This window comes from Hylobates moloch, unplaced genomic scaffold (assembly GCF_009828535.3).
Source record: "Hylobates moloch isolate HMO894 unplaced genomic scaffold, HMol_V3 SCAFFOLD_9, whole genome shotgun sequence".
Taxonomy (NCBI): Eukaryota; Metazoa; Chordata; class Mammalia; order Primates; family Hylobatidae; genus Hylobates; species Hylobates moloch.
Window position 1 is genome coordinate 103,170,339 of NW_026652284.1, and position 17,981 is coordinate 103,188,319.

At 45.4% G+C, this 17,981-nt stretch overlaps 1 protein-coding gene across 8 annotated transcripts in view; it reads left to right on the forward strand.

The window, feature by feature from the left end:
* The window catches only part of ZHX2 (zinc fingers and homeoboxes 2), a 261,988-nt gene that overhangs the window by 91,577 nt on the left and 152,430 nt on the right, over nucleotides 1-17,981 (forward strand). The window contains exon 3 of one of the 8 annotated variants that reach the window (XM_032760347.2): nucleotides 1,004-1,157. The exons of the other annotated variants lie outside the window; for them this stretch is intronic. The gene's annotated coding sequence lies outside the window, so the exon portion shown is untranslated. The remainder of the gene's footprint in view (nucleotides 1-1,003; nucleotides 1,158-17,981) is intronic. 8 annotated transcript variants of the gene reach the window in all.

Genomic DNA, 17,981 nt, shown 5'->3' on the forward strand with positions numbered 1-17,981 from the left:
GAGGCTTCCTTTGCCTCTTCCTCCCGTATTAGGAGTGGACTCAGTGTGGCTAAGCTAAACCAAAGAAATGAAGAAAGAAGTGAGAGAGGCCACTTCATCCTTCTCTGCAGTCCAGCTAAAACTGTGCCCTAAGTGCCCTGGCCTAACCCCCCATTCCGTGATATTTCAGAGCTCAAAGTTTCTTGGCCAAGGAAATGAAAACACCTATAATTCGTAGATACCAATACTTAAGTTGGTATTTTATTATATTAGTCAGACTTTTGGTTACAAGATGGAAATCCAATTCAAATTGACATAAGTGTAAAACAAAAAGGCGGTTCGTTCGTGTAATTGAAAAGTCTGAGCTGGCCTGGCTTTGCGCCCAGCTGGATCTAAGCAATGTCTGCAGGCGTCATGTCTCTCCATCTCTCGGCTCAGCTTTCTTCTGTGTGGGATTTACTCAGACAGGTTTCCCCCACCGACAGCCAGCAGCTTTTCTCAGCAATCCCCATAGAAAGAAGGCTGTGCTTCCACAGTGCTCCCAGCAAATGCCCTGGAATTGAGAAACTGAAGTCACCTGTCTATCCCCAAGCCAACTGCTGGAGCCAAAGGGTGCACGGTGCCAATTGGCCAGGCCTGTGTCACGCACTCTCACCGGGCATTGTGGGACCACATGGACCAAGAATGAGTGGTGAGGAAATTGGGGAGAGAGAAGAAACCAAAGCCAAATTACCATATGTAGGTCCTGCACTGCCTTAAAAGCCCAGTCGTTAAGAAAAAGGAGTGACCGTGGTGGTAATTCTCAGAGCAGACTCAGTGGGGAGCACTGAACCTGGAGCTGGCCTTTGTGGTCCAGAACACATGTGAGAGTGAAGGCTAGGCAGTGGAATATTTTCACAGAAGTGATATTCCACATGCAGGTCCCCCTCTGTAGCATGCTAACCCCACGTGCAGAAGTGTCATCTCCCCGGGGGACTCGGGCAGTGTCCTCTGTATGCTTCCACTTCTCTCCACTCTCCTGCAGCCCCTGGGCTGGTGCCTGCCCATACTTGGTCCCTGTGCAGCATCAGTAGATGGTCACTGGTTGAGCAGCATCAGAGCGGGCATGCAGAGAAGGGCCCCTCGTCCTGTGGCCGGTGCAGGATGCCATCTTTGCTTCAGGTGATGCTCCCACTCTGGTGAGTTCTCTGGTTTATATTGCAGACAACAATGTATTTGATCTGATGGCTGCTATAATAAATTCCCACAAACTTAGGCTTAACACCAGTTTATTATCTTATGGTACTAGAGGTCATAGTCCGAAATGGGTCTCACTGAGCTGAAGGTGACAAAGTATTGACAAAGTGTACTCCTTCCTGGAAGCTCTCAGGGAGAATCCATCTTCTTGCTTCCCAGCTTCTAGGGGCCTCCTGAATTGCTTAGCTCAGGGCCCCCTTCCAGCTTCAAAGCCAGCAGTGGATGGTTGAGATTTTCTCGTGCTGTAGAACATGAGAACATGCAGTTTCTCAGACTCTGACGTTCATTGGCTTCCTACATCTTTAAAGGACTCTCATGATTACCTTGTGCCTACCCTGATAATCCAGAATAATCTGTTTATCTTAAGGTCAGATGATTAGCAACCTTAATTCCATCTGCAGTCTTGTCTTTTTTAGACTAGTCAAGTGCAGTTGTGAGAAGGGGGAAAGAGTAGACAAGGAGTTGGATCTGTAACTGACTGTGAACCATGCGTTGAGATCACTGACTACCTCCATCTGCAATATTCATTCCTCTTTGCCATTTAACATAAAATATTCACAGGTTCCAGGGATTAGGGCACAGGAATCTTTGGGGGTCCATTACTCTGCCTACCACAGCATTGTTATAATCATCAGTTCTAACATTCATCCAGCACTCACTCAATACCATTTGCTAAGTCCTCGACGAGAGTTTTGCTCTTGGCACCCAGACTGGAGTGCAATGGAACAATCTCAGCTCACTGCAACTCCCACCTCCTGGGGTTCAAGCAATTCTCCTGCCTCAGCTTCCTGAGTAACTGGGATTACAGGCATGCACCACCATGCCCAGCTAATTTTGTATTTTTAGTAGTGACGGGGTTTCACCATGATGGCCAGGCTGGTCTCGAACTGCTGACCTCAAGTGATCTGCCCACCTCAGCCTCCCAAAGTGCTGGGATTACAGGAGTGAGCCACCGTGCCCGGCCATTGAATCTCCATAACCACCAAGAGGTACAGTAAACATCCCCATTTTACCACTGAGAAAACAGAGGCACCTAAAAGTCAGTTATCTCCAAGATAATATCCACAGACCCAGTAACAGTAGATCATAGTTCTGCCAGACCCTAAAGTCTGAGCTTCTAGACAGTCAGCTGATAGAGGGTGTCAGGAGATTCAGAATAGAAGAAAATGGAGATTCTTTTCTACATTGGCAGTGGGGACGTTCTCAGGTGCCAGACCACCTGGGTTTATGTCCCAGCTCTATCCCTTAATAGCAATGTGACCTTGGGCAGGTCACCCCACCTCCGTATGCCTCCCTTTCCTTGACTGTAAAATGAGCAGACAAGGCTATACTGAATCACCATGGCTGGTTTTATTTTTATTTTTAAAGTCAAACAAATTCCTGGATCCAGATTTCTCTTTTTTGTGCTTATCTTCAACCTGCTTTTAGAGGAAGGAAAACTCATATATATATATATATCCTTTTACTTTGCCTTCCTTTTCTCCTGTCTTTTCTCAGAAGGCAGCAGGGCAGGGACCAGCCAACTATGCCTGTCTCTGTGTGGCCTGTGGGCTAAGAATGGTATTGTATTTTTAAAGGGTTGTAAAAAACAAATAAAACAAAGAAGAACAATATGCTACCGAGGTTGCATGTGACCCACAAAGCCTAAAATATTTACTGTCTGGCCCTTTACTGAAAAAGTTTGCCGACCTCACAAAGAACACAGGCAGTAGTGTCAACCACACCTGGGGTTGGGTGCTGTACTGGATGATCAGGACTCAATTGGACCTTTGGGTCATGAAAGCACCTTGGGGCCTTCCCACAGTGGTGGCTTTCATAACATTTGCAGCAACAGCAGCAGCGCTGGTAGCAACAGCAGATGCAGTAGTAGTAGACGTGGTAGTTGGAATTTACTGAGCATCATCTGCTTTAATCCCCTCAACAATCCTCTGCGATGAGCATGCCTATGAGCCCCCTATTACACATGTGGAAACAGAAGCTGACTGGGGGAGCAGGTCCCCCGCCCATGGTTACACAGTGAGATGGGACAGAACCAGGATTGGAACGTAGGCAGCCTGACTCTGAATTTTTCTACATTGCCTCCCTATCATTGCCATCAGCTCTCCCTTCAGGCAAGATAAATCTTTGCCTTCCTTGTTTTCTTCCCTGACCCCTTTTCCCTAATTCTCTGGCAAAATTCATTTCCACTGTAAAAGGGCAACTGAAAAATAGAAGAGCTTTCAAAACAACTCTGACACAGACATCTATAATTTTGGTTTTGGCATCCATCCATCTATCCCATTCATCTATCCATCCCTCCACCCACCCATCCATCCATCCACCTACCCATCCACCCACCCATCCCTCCATCCCTCCACCCACCTACCCACTCATCCATCCATCCCTTCCATCCACCCCTCCCTCGATCCCTCCCTCCCTCCATCCGTCCATCACAACACAGCACCAGGAACTCATAAGAGCCCACATCGTTGATACTGACAACCAGGGCAAACCCCAAGTTCCTGGGTCCTCCAAATTCATTGTTACCAGGAAGCACAGAGGGAAGCTCATTAAATAGTACCAAGTACTTGATTAATATGCTGCAATTCGGGTAGCACCAGACTATTTCAGCACCCCCTCCCCTTACCCCATTACCATGACAATATTATTTTAACAAACAGCTCCTTAATATTAAATGAAAATTATGCTCCTGACAGACAAGCAGAAGAGCAGCTGAACTACAAAGGGCTTAGAGGGTCCGCCAGGACATTTTTGCATGAAGCCATCAGTTTCCCCTGATCCCTGGATGCCGTTTGTTGCCAGAAAATGCAAGTGTTCTGGAGGCTGGGAGCCAACGTGATGCCAGGCCTTGGTTACAAGCAGCAATTGAGGGTTGTCACTTTTTTAATGCAGAATGTCACAACGGCTCCACGAGGACGGGGTAGCGTGATAGCATTATTAAACACTCCTTTGTACACCGATCTGCTAATTTCACCCCTGCTCGCCTGAGGCTGCTGAAAGCCTTGTTTGCTTCCTGTCTTGAATCGAGTTGGATTGTAAGACTGAGTGTAGAGAGCCCTTGCCTGTGTGCACCAGGGTGAGAAGAAGCCCATCTTTCCTCTGCAAGGAGCCATCTGTCCCACCCAGTCAATTCAGCAACAAGCAGTTGCAGGGATTGGGGGACCCAGGCCTCTGCCCTCAAGGCGGGTGAATGTCAAGAGAGAAAAGACCAAGGACATACAGGCCACTCTATGGTAACCTCCATCAGTATGTTGGTGGGTTTGTGTGCCAGGCACTGTGCCAAGCACTTGAAAGCAAAAATTAAAGACACATCCCAGATCCCCAATGGCAAAGATGAGTGAATAACTATAGTAAAGTGGAGAGAGGATGGCGATGGCAGTGGGTGACCTATTAGCTGTGTGACCTTGGGTAACTTACTTAACCTCTCTGTGCCTCAATTTTCTCATCCATAAATTGGGGATAATAACACTATCTACATTAACCATTGCCATGAGGTTTTAAATGAAATAAACACATAAGACGCACTAGAACAGTACTTAAAATACTTAAAACAGTGGGCACATGGTAAGCAGTAAATAAATGCTAGTTAGGACTGCAAGTTCCCATGGTACCATGCATACAATTATAATAATGGCTAACATGTAGTAAGTGCTTACTCCACCCCAGGCACTATGTGAAGTGTTGGAGTTGTACTACATCATTTAATCTTCATAGGCAACCCTGTGAGATAGATACTATATCATCATTGTTATCCTCACCTTGCAAATGAGGAAACTGAGGCTCTGTGGGTTTGCAGAACTTGTCCTAGGTCCTGAGGCTGGGAAGAGGGGATTTGAATCCAGCTTCATCTGGATTTGCTGCCTCATCAAAACATGAACTACAGTATCGCAAAAAGCACACAAATGGTGGTACTCCAGGAACACGGGGACCTTGCTGGGGAGGCCTGTCCCGGGGAAGTGGCTGCAGGTGACTTGAAGGCCGATGCATTTTCATGGACTGAGGGGATGGGATTGGAAAGTGGAGGAGGAATTCTAAGAAGGAGGACTTGGGGGAGCTAAGACCTGGAGGAGGGGAACTACGGGCTGTATTTGGAGAAGGAAGCACGATCTGGTTTGATCGACTCTTCAACAGGCAGATTCTTGGTACCGAGTGGGAGCTTGTCTTAAACAAATATGACCTATTTATTTAAAATATACATTGGATTTTTATTTAAAATAAATAGATTGGAAGAGGAAGAGTGAGACATAAGGGGGAGAGCAAAGCTCGTAGAGATTTCCGTTCCCTCCTATCAGGATTTCACCGGGTGGACTAATATGAGAATGTCAGTAAAAGTTCTGTGTGTACATGTGTGTATAAAATAAAAACATTTCTTACCAGTACCTCCAAGAGGCAAAGAAAGGAAGGCTTGAACAGTGTAGCAAAATACAATCAAAGCCATGGTATGTTACATTTAAAAATATATGTGTGTGTTTGTGTGTGTATGTATATCAACTATTTATTGCCACAATAGTGCTTCATGACAACTGCCCACAAACCTCAGTGGTGAACAAGAAGAAACACTTATTTAGCATGAAAGTCTACAGGGTTCAGTTGATCTCAGCTTGGGTTGGGACTGTTCACATACCTAGGTCAGTGAGGGGGTCCTGCTAATCTTACCTGGAGTCAGCCATATCTTAGGGGGTTTTCTGGATGCTGGCTGATCTAAGATGACCTCTGTTGGGATGACAGGGGTGAGTTGACAAAGCTTCGCACATCATTCATCCTCCAGCAGTCTCACCCAGGCATGATTTCATGGGAGTGGCAGAGGAGCGAGGGTGCTCTTGCAGAAAGGTACAAGAGATTTTTCAGGTCTTGGCTTGCATCACATCCTTATTATCCAATTAACCAAAGCAAGTGACATGGCTGAGAGTCCCTGTAGGGGGTGCAGGGAGTGTAGGGACTCTACAAGGTGACATGTTAAAAGGCAGGCATACAGGGAACGGTAAAGCACTAGGACTGTTATTACAATGAGTAACTTGTTTCTAAAAGTCTGCTTGATGAAATCTTCAAGCCACATGGAGGAGTCCTCAAAGATGTGCTTGGGATATTCATATAATTTCTTCTGCTCTAAGAACCATGAGGTGAACTTGACCTCAAAGTGAGACCTTGACATGGGGCATTTAAGTCAGTATCTGTGTCTTCCACCCCACACCTGATCCCTGACCCAAAGTGTCTACAGAGACTAATAGAACCCATCATTAGAGGAATGGGGACCTACTGCACTCTTCGTAGTGCCAGGGTTGGATGTGTTGCTTCTCCTAAGCAGTTTCCCTGCAGGGTAGCACAGCACTGCCTCGGAACTCAAGGTTAGCCTCGTGCCTCTCGGCAGAATCTGTTACTCAAGGTTTCCTGAAAGGCAGTCTGCCTAGAAATAGAGGTCAAATGAAAGAAATGCCTAAGGTTTTTTTTTGTCTTGTTTTGTTTTTTTGAGACAGAGTCTCACTCTGTCACCAGGCTGGAGTGCAGTGGCACCATCTTGGCTCACTGCAACCTCTGCCTCCTAGGTTCAAGCGATTCTCCTGCCTCTGCCTCCCGAGTAGCTAGGATAACAGACACACGCCACCACGCCCAGCTAACTTTTGTATTTTTAGTAGAGATGGGGTTTCACCATGTTGGCCAGGATGATCTCAATCTCTTGACCTCGTGATCCGCCCACCTTGGCCTCCCAAAGTGCTGGGATTATAGGCACGAGCCACCGCACCGGGCTGGTTTTTTGTTTTTGTTTTTTTTTTAATTCCACATCATTTTTTTCATATAACCCAATACTCTGAGTTTATTTCATACTTGATATGTTCCACAACAAGGACTAGCATTATTCCCATTTCACAGATGAAGAAAGTGAGGCCCAGTTACATGACTTTCTCAGAGTGGCAAAGGCAGATGTTACCCCAGCCCTATTTCTACCTCTGCCACCACCAACCTCTAACTCAGCCCTCGGGCCACATTCCCACACACTCTTAAGACTGTGTTCAAATCCTAATTCTGTTTCCTGCCAACATGTGGCCTTGGATATATCACTTGCCCTTTCTGAGCTTCTGGAGAACATCTTACCTTCGTGATAGTGTTGTTATGAGGACTAAATTTAAGGACTAAGATTCTTGAGTGCTGCCCTGCGGTTCGGAATGTACCTAGAACTATCTCATTTAATCCTTAAACCAACATTGAGAGAGGCACTATTGTTACCTCTTTTTTTTTTTTTTTTTTTTTAGATGGAGCCTCGCTCTGTTGTCCAGGCTAGAGTGCAGTGGTGCAATCTCAGCTCACTGCAACCTCCACCTCCCGGGTTCAAGTGATTCGCCTACCTCAGCCTCCCAAGTACCTGGGATTACAGTTGCCGCCACCACACCTGGCTGATTTTTTTGTATTTTTAGTAGAGATGGGGTTTCGCCATGTTGGCCAGGCTGCTCTCAAACTCGTGACCTCAAATGATCCACCAGCCTCAGCCTCAGCCTCCCAAAGTGCTGGGATTACAGGCATGAGCCACTGCGCCCAGCCTTATCTCATTTTTATAGGTAGGAACCTGAGGCTGGTGACATGGAGTGACTCCCAGAGGACCCACCATGGTGGGGCTGGGACTCAGAGGCAAGCTCTCTGGTCCAGAGCCTGTGCACTCTGCCCTCTCCCCTCCTTCCTGTGGAAAGGCCCAGCAAGAACACTGGAAATACTCCCTACCCTTATCCCTTTGGAACCTTGAGATAGAGATGCTCATGAGGGGCCAGGCACAGTGGCTCACGCCTGTAATCCCAACACATCAGGAGGCAAAGGCAGGCAGATCACCTGAGGTCAGGAGTTCGAGACCAGCCTGAGCAACATGGTGAAATCCCATTTCTACTAAAAATACAAAAATTAGCCGGGCACGGTGGTGCACACCTGTAATCCCAGCTATTCAGGAGACTGAGGCAGGAAAATCACTTGAACCCAGGAGGCAGAGGTTGCAGTGAGCCGAGACCATGCCATTACACTTCAGCTTGGGCAACAGAGTGAGACTCCACTTCAAAAAAAAAAAAAAAAAAAAAAGAGAGAGAGAGAGAGATGCTCGTGAGCAAGAACATGCCACAGTGGAAGTCCAGGTAACACCCTGGACATTACCCTAAAGAGCAGCTAGAACGATGCTGCCCAATCACCCGATCACTTTGACAATAGGAAGTCAAGTTAGAGAACCCTGATTTCATCTCCCAGGAACCCACAGGAGAAAAGAAACCCACCCAGGGTTTCAGTGCAGTGAACCTGAGTGACTGAGAAAGCAGTGGCATCATCTCTCCAAGTCCTAACACTTGATTAACGCCCAATGACCTACGTGACTGAGTGCCTGATGTGGATGTGATATCACTGACAGATCATTTGCTGGGAATGTGAGCATGGCTGCAGGATCCGTGCAGGAGCACTCAGGCCCTCCTCCCTCATCCTGAGGCATGAGCTATAAAGCCCCTCTAAGCACCTTGACATTGGAGCCTTTTAACTCCTGGAGGGAGGTCATAGCGGAGATGAGAGTCTGTATTTTACAGATAACCAAACTAAGGAGATAAAGTCTGATACTAATTAAAGCTCTATTTCTTTGCCTTTGATCAAAATCTTAGGTTCATATCGGTGGCCCACCATTTACCATCTGTGAGACTTTGGGCCAAGTTATTGACTTCTCTGCGCCTCCATTTTATCCTCTGTAAAATGGGGATGATTGTATTTACCTCTTAGAGTTGTTTTGAGAATTAAATGTGTTAATCCATATTGTTGCGCTTAGAACAATATCTGGAATAAACACAGGAACGGTTTGGTAAATATTACCTATTTAACATTAATGTGTGCATTTTAATCATATGTAGAAATGAAGTAGAATTTGATAAATGTAGTTTGGGGCATGGGGGTGAAACCACAAAAGGCATCTCATGATGAAAACATTTACGGTCCATTGGTATAGATGACTTGCCCAAGGCCACCCTGCAGGTGACAGACCGCGTAGGGACTAGAAGCCAGCTTCCCTGATTCCAAGATCCATACCCTTTCTGCTTTTCCAAGCTACTTGACTTTCTGAGAAGGGGCTTCTGTTCCATCCCTAAATCAAGCCACTGCGCGACTCTCACTATCCGAAAGTACCTGCATTCATTTGGAAACCCCCATTTCCTTAAAACTTTCAACCGGCAAAATTAGTGGCACTGTGCACCCAGATTTGCATTAACCGTGGAAGAAGGATACAGTTTGTTTCCAAGAACACTTAATTAAGTACTAGGTTTAATTAACTTAAATCAACCTCTCTCCCTGCTCCCATGTCCCCCCTCCTTGAAAAAGAGGGCTGCTTTAAGTATAGTCCCTAACTGGAAGTTCTGATTTTAGCAGTTTCTAATCAGACTCAAAATTGCCAGCTCCTTATCTTCATCTGCCCCTGAGATACCAGCCCTCCCTGTGTGATTAATCTCCCCCCACTTTTTTTGGCCACATTTCAAACTTAGGCAAGCTTTGCACTGCAGTTTATCATGTTGTGGTTATCGTTCCTGAATGGAAACAATAGCCTCTACTTGCATCGTTCTTCAAACACACACACACACACACACACACACACACACACACACACACACACACACACACACACACACACACACACACACACACACACACACACACACACCACACAGAGAGACAGCTCTCTTACTTCCCAAGCCAGTAGATAAGCTTTGCCCTTCTGCAACCACTGTGAATGTGGTTCTTTGCCTCTACTCTCAAGAATCTTCATGAATTTTTTGCAAGTTTTTTCTTCCTCTCTCTAAAGAATCATGACCCACCCCAAATCGGACAATAACAAAATACACAGAATTGGACTTTGGGTCCCCTAGACTTTCTTCCTTCCCTCCCAAATTCCCAGAAACAACAGCAGTGCTGACCACTTCCTGAGCGCTCCTCAGCCACCCCACCTGAGTGGTCTGCTCACTCCCAGCCTTGCTGCTTGCAATCTTTCCATCACACCCCAGCCAGGGTTATCTTTTAAAAATACAAACCAAGAGGCTGGGCACAGTGGCTCATGCCTGTAATCCCAGCACTTTGGGAGGCTGAGGCGGGAGGATCACTTGAGGCCAGGAGTTCAAGACCAGCCTAGCCAACATGATGAAACCCCATCTCTACTAAAAATACAAAAATTACCCGGGTGTGGTGGTGCACACCTGTAATCCCAGCTACTCAGGAGGCTGAGGTAGGAGAATCCCTTGAACCTGAGAGGTGGAGGTTGCAGTGAGCTGAGATGGCACCACTATACTCCAGCCTGGGTGGCAGAGTAAGACTCTGTCCCCAAGAAACAAAAAAACAAACAAAAAAATCACATCCCTCCCAGGGATTGTAACCACCTGAGAGCTTCTCGCTGCACTTGGCCGGATGTCCAGACTCTTTTCTCTGGCTATCCAAACCCCCCAAGATCTTGCCCTTCCCTTCCTCCCCACCCTCGTTCCTTCCCACATCCCCTCATCTGCCGTGCAGCAACCATGCAGGCTTTCTCTTGTTCTTCAGATACACCAAGCCTGGTTCCACCTTATGGTTTTGCATTTGCTGTTCCCTATGTGTGCAATGCTCGACCTGAGCCCAGGTTCCCTGGAAAACACAGGCTGACGCCACACTCATAACACCTGATGGGGTGGAGATGGAGGTGGGTGGAAGAATGTGTAATCCCAGACAGCAGCAAGAGTAAGGGAGAAGGGAAGCAAGAGAGAGAAAACAAAGGCTACAAATGCGTTACTGAGCTGACCCATCACTTCTTGAGAAACTCTAGCCAGTTGCTCTGACACATGGGATTCTTTGGAGTGGCAATATGGAACACACTTATACCATAATGCAACATATGTGTTCCCCCAAACCACCACACTGTGCAGAATTGCACTTTACAAATCACAGGGCTTATGGGGAAAATGTTGTTAGAGACACAATACTGGGGAAAAAAAAAAGAGATAATAAAAGCAGTAGCATAGTTTTATGTGTCACATATGGTTTAGAAATACACAAATAGTACAGTAAATGTGGTACTTTACCTTGCAGAAAGAAAGACCCGTTTGTTGGTGGAACCAAATGTCAGAAGGGTTTCAGCTTGTGAGTTTCTGTAAAGTTGTGGAAAGTAGTTGAAATCAGATGAAAGTTGTAATACCGAGTGTGGACAGGTTTGGCTCTTAATGCATGACGTAAATTGAGGTAGCTGGCAGACATTTGAGATAAATGCATGTGTGTATTTTGTGTGTAGTCATGTGCCACATAATGATGGGAATACGCTCTAAGAAATGCATTATTAGGCCATTTTGTCATTTGTGAACATCATAGAGTGAACTCACATCATAGAGTGAACACACACTAGCCAACTACACACCTAGGCTGGGTGGTAGAGCCTATTGCTCCTAGGCTATAGACCTGTATAGCATGTTACTGTACTGAACACTGCAGGCAACTGTAACACAATGATAATTATTTGTGTGTCTAAACATATCTAAATATTTTTAAAGTACAGTCAAAATACAGTATCCTAATTGCAGGAGACCACCACAGTACACGTGGTCTGTCATTGACTGAAGTGCTGTTATGTGGGGCATAACTGTTTTCCTGTATGGCTCCGTTCAGTCGGATAAAGTTTTCTGTGCTCACCTACTGTTTCTCACTGATAAAGTTGGCCACAAGCAAATGCAAGATTCATGGTATATTCAACTCGTTTTCTAATTTGTCAGTCACATTGGAACAGATTTTTCAAGCATTACAGCAGAACTGACAGTGCTGTGTCTCAGAAGAAAGTTCACTGGGGTGGAAAGAGGGAGGAATTTGTCAGCTCTTCTTTTGTGCCTCTTGCTGGGGTCACAGATCCCCCCACCAGCACTACCTTGCCTTCACATTCAGGAGCCAGAGCTCTTGGGTCAGTCAGGTAGAACCTGAGCGCAGAAGCTGCAGCAGCTCCCGCATGTATTGTGGGTGTCCACTGGCCATGAAAGCCTGGTCTTCACCGAGGAGGAGTGATGGAAGAAACTGGTGGAATCAGGAACACGTGGTGGAAATGCAGGGTGCAGTGGGCCAAGAAGACCTGTGGGAGCATGTGCGCCCGGTCCAGACCTGCCTTTTCAGGAGCCTTGCACATCCAGCTTCCAGTCCTTCAGAATTCTACTTAAGGACACCCCTTCAGAAGATGGAGGCAAGCGCCATAAACAAGGTGGTAACAACACCACAAAACTCATCCATGGGGCTTTGGAATTTCAAATAAATGGGAAGCCATTGGAGCCGGGAAGTGATGTGATCTGATTTACATTTTTTAGATATTGTGCTGGGTCAGTGTAAAAAGATGATTGTTGGAGAACTAAGGTCAAAGCAGAAGGCCAGGCAAGAGGTGATGATGGCTTGGACCGGGATTAGACAAGCAGGGCTGGTGAGACACAGTCAGGTCCAGGATACATTTTTCAGGAAGAGCCAACAGCAGCTGCTGATGGCTAAACCAGGTCAACTGGAAGAGCCAATTGTGGCCTGTCAGAACTTCACTGGCGAGACCTTTCTGGCTGATGGAAAAGTCACTGGATTGCAGTCAGGAGACAGGCCTGACCTCAGCTAGCAGAATGATCTTTGGCAAGTCAGTGAAAGCTTAAACTCATCAAGATGTTGAATTTGTCATCTTGTGAGGAACCAGCCAGAGGCCAGTCTGCATGCATCAGCATTTGGTTGTGATCAAAGCAAACACATCCAGCAAGAGTGAAATGCGGGGAGCCATCAGGGGCCAGTGGACACCTTCACTCTGCCTTGTAAAGAAAAGGCCCTCTCCTAGAGCGCAGGAGTTTTCTTGGAGTTTTTGGGTGGCATGGAAAGTTCTCATCATAACAGCACTGACAATAACAAAATATTTAACAGTGGTTCTCAGTAGTGGGTTGGGTGACAGTGAGGGATCAATTTTACCTCCAAGGAGACATTGGGCAATGTCTAGAGACATCTTTTTTTGTCACGATTTGAGGCAGCGTTGCTACTGGCATCTAGTGGGTGAAGGATTTTAGCATGCACTAAGCCTTCTACACCACACATGACAGACCCCCCAACTAAGAGTTATCTGGTCCAAAATATCAGTTCTGCCAAGGTCGAGAGACCCTTGAGAATATCATAAACATTCAACATTGGAGGAATAGGTAATTCTTTTGAAGCCTGCTACAAAAGCCCATAGTCTGTAGCCCTGGCTGTGTGGCCTAGTGGGCTCTGCTAGTGTCTGCGCCTGATCCGGACCTTTCTTCCTCTATATGTTTGGGAGGCATTCATGAAGAATTGAGTACACATATATTTGGGTCAGGGTGTTTGAAAGGCTACCAATTCAGGGAAAAAAAGAGAAAATTATACCAAAATGCCTATACAAGTTAGGTAATATGTGCTAAAAATTAGAAACAACCAGAATGCCCTTCAGTAGGTGAATGGATAAACAAACTGTGATACATCCATCCAGTGGGGTGTTATTCAGCCATAAAAAGAAATGAGCTATCAAGCCAAGAAAAGACACGGAGAAACCTTCAATGCATATTGCTAAGTGAAAGAAGCCAATCTAAAAAGGCTAGATACTGTATGATTCTAACTATATAACATTCTGGCACAGGCAAAAATATGCAGACAGTAAAAAGATCAGTGTTGCCAGGAGTTCAGGGGGAGGTATGAATAGACAGAGCACAAAAGATTTTTAGGGCGGTGAAACTGTTCTATGTGATACTGTCATGGTAGATATGGGACACTATGCATTTGTTAAAACCCGTAGAACTGGACAGCACAGGGGTGAACGCTTATGTAAACCATGGACTTAAGTTAATAATAATGTATCCATATTGGTTCATCACTTGTAACAAATGTACCCCACCATGCCAGATATTCATAATAAAGGAAACCAGGAAAAGAAGGGGAGAGGAATTATATGGAACCCCTCTGTACTTCGTCTTTTTTTTTCTGTAGACCTAAAACCACTCTAAAAATCAAAGTGTATTAATTTTTGTTTAAAGTTAAGCAATGTGATATAACAAAATTAACAAAATTATTGTAATCATAATAGCGAACACTTAACTGAGTACTTCCAAAGAGACAAACACATAACAGAAATTATCGTTGGAGAGGATATAACAGAAGAACTAAGAGGAAGGAACAGCTCTTCCCTAATGAGCACTTCCTCAGGTCCAAGCAGACAAATATTTGAACCTTTTCTATTTGGTCCACACCACTGCCCTACAAGCAAGGCCCTATTATTATCTTTATTTTATAAGACAAGGAAATGGAGGCTCAGATTGAAAGGGGCCGGGCGGAGACCAAACTATACCGGTTGCGGTCAGGAGATCTTTATTGGAGGTATCGAGCGGCACCACGCAAGGAGAAGGAAGAGAAGAGAGAGGGGGCTGCTGGTGTGCTGGGTTTTATATCCCTTGGGCCTACGTGGATTGGACTAGGGGTGGGCCCAAGGGAAGACGGGAGATGCTTCTTTCTGATTGGCCCTCCTTTGGCGGGTTCAGACAGTGCCCGGTCAAGGAGGGGAGAAGAACCCGGAACCGGCCCCATCTTAAGGTACGGTGCCATTTTAAGGTACCCCATGTTACCTAACACAGATAGGTTAAGTCATGTGCCCAGAGTCACAGAGCATCAGAGGCAGAATTTGAATCAGATCTTATTGACTGCAGGGCTTATGTACCTGCCACTGTGCTTTGCCACTGTGTGTGTGTGTGTGTGTGTGTGTGTGTGTGTGTGTACACGAGTGAGGAGTGTGGAAGTGGGTGTGAAGTGCATGAGTGGGAGTGTGGGGATGTGAGCACGTGTGAGTGTGTGACACAGATGGAGATGGAGTGGTGATTCATGAGTGTGGGTGAAAAGCAATAAACTTCAGCCGAGCGCGGTGGCTCACGCCTGTAATCCCAGCGCTTTGGGAGGCCGAGGTGGGTGGATCACTTGATGTCAGGAGTTCAAGATCAGCCTGGCCAACATGGTAAAACCCCGTCCTTCTAAAAATACAAAAAAAAAGTAGCCGGGCGTGGTGGCAGGTGCCTGTAATCCCAGCTACTTGGGAGGCTGAGGCAAGAGAATAGCTTGAACCTGGGAGGCAGATGTTGCAGTGAGCTGAGATTGCGCCACTGCATTTCAGCCTGGGTGACAGAGCAAGACTCCATTTCAAAAAAAGAAACATCAAAAATGAAAAAACATATATACATATATACAAGTGTATATGTACATAACATAGATATGTTGGTGCAAAGGTAAAGCGGTTTTTGCAATTACTTTTCATTGCAAAAGTGTGCTAAAAATTGGAAATAACCAAAGCAAAGAAAAGAAAATGGAAAACCGGAGGTAGTAGAAGGAGCCCCCGGAAAAGGGCAAGGAGGCTTGTGGCCTAGAGCTGCCTGGAATTGCAGGCCTGGGCCTTGGGCTGAGAAAGGTTTTTCCAGGTGGTCCCTGTCTTGCTTCTCCCACCCTCGCGCCGCCCCCCCCACCCCCATGTCTGAGTCTCTTCCTGTTGGTGTTGCCACCCTCTGCCGCGCTTGCCGGCCAGGGCTCGTCAGGGGACAGTGTGCAGCAGTGACCCAGGCTGACCAGTGTTTGCGTTGAGCTCTGGCCAGTCCGAGAGCTGTACTGCAGCCGGCCTCCTGCCGTGGGTGGTCCTGGATTACTTCTCTCACCCCAGGTTGTTCCGAGGGTTCCAAGCCACACAGCAGGAGCCCCCTCTCCACTCCTTCTCCAGGGGTATTCCCTTTTTAAAAGGGACTAAGAAGACCAGGCAGCAGTCATCTCATTCTTCAGTGGGGCCAAGAAACTCGGGATCCACAGAGCTGCTTCTGCCTCTGAAACTGCAGACAGAGCCTGCGGAGTTCAGAGTCCAGAAACACAGAAACGGCCCTTTTGTTGATTTTTTTTTTCTTTTTTAAAAATTATTTTAATGGATACATAATTATTGTACATATTTATGGGGCACAGAGTGATATTTCTATATATGTATACAATATGTAAGAATCAAATCAGGGTAATTAGCGTATTCATCACTTCAAACATGTACATTTCTTTGTGTTAGGAACATTCAAAATCCTCTCTGCTAGCTATTCAAAAATATACAAACAATTATTGGGGTTTTTTTGTTTTTTGTTTGTTGTTTTTTTTGGCGATGGAGTTTTGCTCCTGTTGCCCAGGCTGGAGTGCAGTGGTGTGATCTTGGCTCACTGCAACCTCCGCCTCCCAGGTTCAAAACAATTCTCCTGCCTCGGTCTCCTGAGTAGCTGGGATTACAGGTATACGCTACCACGTCCGGCTAATTTTTGTATTTTTAATAGAGACAGGGTTTCACCATGTTGGTCAGTCTGGTCTCGAACTCCTGACCTCAGGTAATCTGCCCTTCTCAGCCTCCCAAAGTGCTGGGATTATAGGTGTGAGCGCACAGCCACAAACAATTATTGTTAACGGTAATCACTCTACAGTGCTATAGAACACTAGAACTTAGTCCTTCTATTTAGCTATGATTTTGTCTCCATTTACTAACCTCTCCCTATCCCCTGTTTTCTACCCTTCCCAACCTGTAGTAATCACTATTCTACTCTTTACTTGTATGAGATCAACTTTTTATTAGCCCCCACATATGAACAAAAACATGCAGTATTTATCTTTCTGTGTCTGACTTATTTCACTTAACGTGATGTTCCCAGTTTCATCCATGTTGCTGCAAATGACAAGATTTCATTCTTTTTCGTGACTGAATAGTATTTTTGATACACATTTTTTTTCTTTATCTGTTGATGGACATTTAGTTTGATTTCATATCTCAGCTACTGTGAATAGTGCTGCAATAAACATGGGAGTGCAGATATCTCTTTAACATACTGATTTTGTTTCCTTTGGATATATACCCAGTAGTGGGATTGCTAGATTATGTGGTAGTTCTATTTTTAGCTTTTTGAGGAACTTCTATACTATTTTCCATAGAGGCTGTACTAATTTACATTCCTACCAACAGTGTACAAGGGTTCCCATTTCCCTGCATCCTCACCAGCATTTGTTATTTTTTGTCTTTTTGATAATAGCCATTCTAACTAGGGTGAGATGATATCTCATTATGGTTTCGATTTGCATTTCCCTAATGATTCATGATGTTGAGCATTTTTTCCACATACTTCTTGGCCATATGAATATCTTCTTTTGTGAAATGTTGATTCAGATCAACTGCCCATTTTTTAATTGGATTTTTATTTTTTGCTGTTGAATTTCTTGTATATGCTGAATATTAATCCCTTGTTGGATGAATAGTTTGCAAACATAGTTGACCCTTGAACAACACAGGTTTGAACTGTGTGGGTCTACCTATTCACAGATTTTTCTTTCAACCAAATAAAAACAGAAAATACGGTATTCACAGGATGCAAAACCTGCATATTCCAAGGGCCAACTTTTCATATAGTGGGTTCCTCAGGACTGATTGCAGGACTCAAATATATGCAGATTTTGGTATAGGTGATGGAGGTTGGGGGATGGGGGGATCCTGGAATCAATCACCCGCATATACCATGAGAGGACTATATTTTCTCCCATTCTGAAGGCTGTCACTTCACTCTGATGGTTTCATTCACTATGCAGAAACTTTTTAGTTTGATATAATCCCGCTTGTCTATTTTTGCTTTTGTTGTCTGTGCTTTTGAGGTCTTGTCCATAAACTTTTTGGCTAGACCAATCCTGAAACATTTCTCCTCTGATTTTTTCTAGTAGTTTTATAGTTTTGGGTCTTACATTTATATCTTAAATCCACT